Source organism: Nannospalax galili, unplaced genomic scaffold (genome assembly GCF_000622305.1).
Source record: "Nannospalax galili isolate Female #2095 unplaced genomic scaffold, S.galili_v1.0 scaffold1083, whole genome shotgun sequence".
NCBI classification, from domain to species: domain Eukaryota; kingdom Metazoa; phylum Chordata; class Mammalia; order Rodentia; family Spalacidae; genus Nannospalax; species Nannospalax galili.
This window is the reverse complement of record NW_008350331.1, coordinates 1,488,078-1,493,549: the sequence shown is the minus strand read 5'-3', so window position 1 is coordinate 1,493,549 and position 5,472 is coordinate 1,488,078.

Here is a 5,472-nt window from a genome sequence, read left to right as displayed (position 1 = left end):
CACAGTTTGAGAGATACAGTCACTCATGGTGGGGAAGGCCTTCAGGAAAGAGCAGGAGACGGCTGGTTGTAGCGGACCTGCAGTCAGGAACCAGAGAACAGACAGGAAGTGGGGCTGGGAGAGATGGCTCAGGGAGTAAAAGCACTAGCTGCCAGGTCTCTGAATCTGAGTTGAATCCCTGGAATGTACAGGTTGCCCTCTGACTTTTACACATACCAATATACACACACATACTCAATCAATCAATCAATCAATCAATCAATCAATCAATCAAATCAGTTCAGTCAATGCAATTAAAATAATTTTTTATTTCAATGTATACTTGAATTTTTTTGATTTATTTATTTTTATTTTATGTGCATTAGTGTTATGCCTGCATATGTGTAAGTGCACTCATGTCATGCAATGCCCATGGAGGACAGAAGAGGGCGTCAGATCCCCTGGAGCTGAAGTTATAGATGGTTGTTAGCTGCCCATGTGGATACTAGGATTGGATACTAGGATTCAAACCTGGGTGTTCTGCAAGAGTAGCCAGTGCTCTTAACTGCTGAGCCATCTCTCTAGTCCCTCAGTGTTTATTTTTATTAATTTTTTGTGCATTTCATGTAATACATCTTAGTCATATTTAGACCCCCCTCCCCTGCACCCCCTACAGACTGTTCACAGGATTTCATGTACTCTGTCATATATGTTAAGGCTTATCAAGCCAAGTTTGTGTCCCTAGATATCTCTTGGTGTGAGTTCATCCACTGGAGCCCATTGAGCCTGTCTAGCATCACATCCCTGAAGATCAGCTCTCCCTCACCCAGTAGTAATCAGCTGCCAATAGTTCCTTGGCTAAGATTGGGGCCTGCTGTTCATTTCCCCAGTTCTATGCTAGGTTTTTGTCTGACTGAGTTTGCAAGGGTCTTGTGCATGCTGTCACCATGCTGTAAATTCATCTGAGCAAGTTCCCAGAAGCCTGGGAGATTGGGTCAGAGCAAGGATGATGCATGAACATATGGAAACAATCTGCCCCCTGAGCCCTGGGTGGGTGAGGTTTAATATAGGAGTCCTATCCAGGGACACACTATTTTTTTTTTAAACCTCCACATAGGTTCCTAGCGGCTCAGTTCCTCCAGCAAGGCTCCACTTCCAAAACGTTCCACAACCCTTCCAAAATAATACCTCCAGTTCAAACACATAAGCCTATATGGGACATTTCACATTTAAGCCATAAGCATAAGTAGAATTCCAGGTTCTTCAGTAGTTAAATCACTAACGAAAAACAGTGCAACATTTAATGCAATGTAAAACCTTGGGGGAATCTCTATATCCTCACATATCTTTGGGTCAAAAGGACACTGAGCATTTTTCCCCCAGACCAACATGGTACTTTGTGTGAAGGGACAGAAAGGCACACAATTGAATACCAGTATGGAACTGGCAGTAGGGAATGCTTTGTATTTTTCTCTTTTAAGGTCTTCAACTCACTTCACTTGTATTTGGGAAAGCTGAGTTCTAGAAATCTTTAAAGTATATGCTGCCCATTTGAAATTCTGGTTATTAATCAGCTGTTGCAAAGAAGCAATTTTGTATTTTCGTAGCAGGAAGGGCACTAATCCCTTCCTCAGAATTTGTGTTTCTACACTTTTTTTCAATGTCAGGGGAGGGAAATCCCTTTCAGACTTTCAGCATTGAGAATGGCGTCATTTGGGCTTGTGTCTTTTAAGATGATGGCCCAAACTGGTTGGAAAGACTGGCAGACTTCTTACTTGGACAGTGGTCCTTCTTCACCTGGAAAGGTCATCCTCTGCCTCTGAGCTGCCTGCTTCAGCAGCAGGGAGAAGAAGTCTGTCCACCATGGAGCCACCCTCTGGAGCACCTTGGAGCAGCTGCATGTGTCCTGTTGATGAACAGAGGTAGGTGCCTGGATTTGAATGTGGCCTCCTCACACCTTACTATGGAGATGGAGCCCACAGAGTGCCAGGATCAGACAGAGGGGAATGGATGCTGATGAGTGACGAGACTCTAGGAACAGGAGGAACAAAGTGAACAGGATGCTTTCAGGATGATTGTGGGCTGTCTTCCCTCTAGTAGGTTTTGTCTAGAGTCAAAGTAGAGAGACAGCCATAAGAAACAGAAAAGCACTGGTACTGGTGGTAGGTTCTCATTAGGGAGAGAGAGAGAGAAGGAGAGAGAGAAGAGAGAGAGAGAGAGGAGTAAGTAGGAGGAACAGAAGAGGAGAGGGGAGAGGAGAAAGAACATGTTGAGAAAGCTGTTCACTCTGGCAGTCATTACTTTAGCTTTGGCCTACAACAGGAGTCACCATGGCTCTCACCTTTGAAAATCCTTCTCCTCAGTTTATTGAGGAGAGGAGTCGTCCATCACAGGGAGGCTTGGTCTACTTGAGAAAGAGGATACTGCTTCCTACCTTCAGAAAGGCCTCCTTAAATATCTGTCAATTGATTGATAATGTCAACATTGCCCAACCCAATCACATCTACCCCAGGTATGTAAACATCCTGCCCAAAACATACTTCTTACATGCCATACTGAATAGAAAAGAGAAGGATGTGAGGCTGGCATATGTCTGGCAGATGCACTTCTAATATATACCTCGTTCAGGACCAATGGCAGAGACATGCAGGGGCTAATGTGATTCAGATGAACAGGTGTTAGAATCTGTGTTGGAGAGGAGACTTTCTTCAATGAAGACAGACTAGGAGGGAGGGGAGGGGCAAGAAGGAATGCATGGAATTATTGGAAGACCATGTGGTTCAATTAAAGAGTAAAACCCTAAAGAAATCTAAGGCCCTGCACATCTAGTTAATGTTGACAACTTACTGCTAAGATCCCAGTGTACCAAAGTAGGTACTTAACAAGTATCTGTTGAATGAATAAACTATGAAAAATTTCTCTGTAGAAGGAAACCCATTTGAGCTGTGATTATTAAAAATCAATGGTTTCATTTTGGTTTAGATGTTGGCTTCTCTGTTTCAACACAGTCTTGGTGAGCATAGATAGAATCAGAGCTGATGTAACTGATGCTAGCTCACGAGGGAAGTCCAGTTACACCATTCTGTCAGTACATCCCTTCCTGTTACAGAAACTCCAATTCGTGGCTGGGGAGAGGCATTCAAGGCTTGGTGTTGTTCTTAGGAAGTGTTCCTGGCAATTCTGACGCAGAGGCAGGCTTGGAACCCGACTCTAGGGATCCAAGTGGATGCTCTATGAGGACAGGGTACGTCTTTGTGTCTTTCACACTTGGAAATCACCATTCACCTTAGATTTTGGCACTGTCATTAGTGTTTTTGGCATCAGAATCACTTTTTTCTGGTCTTCTCTAAGTTTCCCTCAGAGATGATTTCGGCTTTTGTTTTGTTTTCCTGTGATTTTGAGACAAGGTCTCCCATGGCCAGGCCTGAGCTCACTATGTATGCATACATCTCCTGGCCTTCACCTCCCACGTGCTGGGATTACAGGGATCTGGCACCATATCTATCTACCTGTTTATCTATCTATCTATCTATCTATCTATCTATCTATCTATCTATCTATCTATCTATCTATCTATCATCTATCAATCATCTATCTAACTTATTGGCTTGTTTTAATTTTTTGAGACAGTCTCGTGTAGTACAGGCTGGTCTTGAACTCCCTCTGTAGCCAACTCTTACCACGAACTCCTGATTCTCTGGTTCCACCTCCCAAATGCTGGGATTACAGGCATGTGCTGTGACACCTGGCTCTCTCATTTGATTTTTAAAGACATTTTAAGAAGAGCTGGGTGTATTGGCTTCCATGCACGTACTGCCAAGGTCGGCATTCCTGAACAAAAGAGAGACAGTTTTTCAGGAGAGTATATTAAAAGTTCTTATTTACATGTCTTCTCTTTAGCAGAAAGCTGGCCTTTTAGGATCCCTGCACAGCTTCATGATTTTGATGAGCAGTGAATATAATCTTATAGTTCATTTTGAAGATTAGTTAATGATATTTTATATAGTTTGGACCCCTGGGCCCTTTTCAAAATGCTACTTGGATCCTTTCTCATCAGATACATGGATATAGTGCATTTCCCATTTGTTTTATCAAGTTGGATCACTAGGAAGGGTCTAGGCTTTAATATACTTCCCTTGTGACTAAATCCCTACCCGTCCCCCGACCCATCAAAGAATGGACCTCCTGTGAGAGGCCCAGTGTTGAAAGCTTCATCTTGCACTTGGCTTCTTGGACATTTCTAGATGACCTTGAAAGGGCATCAGCTCTCTGGCATTCTTACTGAGCACCATGGGAAGGTGCACATTATGACCCTAACGACAGAGGAGTCCCATTGGAACTTTTCCGACTCGAGTCCATATACCCTAAGAATGAGTTTATTTATGGACAATGATTATGTGAAATTTTCTGTCGAAATACAGAGAATTCTAATCACTGCCTTGCTCCAGAGCATCTCTCCTCAATCTGAGCATAATTTCAGTTTTGATCAGGGTGTGTGATGCATAACTAATGGGCTTCCCACTGCCATCTGGCAGGCTGCATGAGTTCACAGAGCACGGTACAGCAGAAGACCACAAGACAGATTGGAAGGACAGTGGGCTACAGGATGGCAGTACCTGTGAACTGAGGGGACTTTCCTGTACCTGCATCCATTCCCTTCTGATGGGAGTACCAGCTTTGACCCTCAGTAAATGCTGATAGCTTTAAATAGCGCCCTTTACTTCCAATATTGAAAGTAAATCTTAGCCTCTGAATTCTTTGTTACCAAAGATAACTTTAGTTTGAATCATTCACACAGTACTAATTGTTACAATATAATTTAATTATTTTAGGCTGATGGATTCTGAGGACTTTCTAGTTATGGAGATGTTCATGCATATTAACTCAAATTCAAAAAGTTTTATGTTTGATAATCATAGGGAGACATCTTCACTGACCTGCTTGAAACTGCATTAGTTCTCCATCTCAAGATAGGTCACTAGAGCGCTTGAAGAAATAGCAGTGCCAGTGAGGACCCTGGTGCTCGCAGTTATGCTCAGGGTAATTTATGCTCCTAATAAGTCTTCTGTGGAATTACTTTCCTTTCAGAGGTGCTTACACATTTTTCACATTATCCCATTCTCAGATTGGAAGTTTTCTCTGTGTCATATTGACCCATGTAAGCCATTTATTTTATGAAAGGAAGAATTTATTTGAGCTTACGGTTCCAGGGAAATTACAGTCATCTTGGCAGGAAGGCATGGTGGCAGGGGTGGCTGGAGGAGGAGCAGAAACTAAGCTCTCACATCATCACACAGGCACAGGAAGCAAGAGAGCAACTGGAGATCCGGCAAGGCTTAAGAACTCTCTAAGCCCACCCCCAGTGACATGCTTCCTCCAGGATAGCCACACCTTCTAAGACTTCCTAAAACAGTGCCACCATCTGGGGACAAAATGTCCAAATACTTGTAGCCTATGGGGGACATTTTCATTCAAACCACCACATTCCACCCC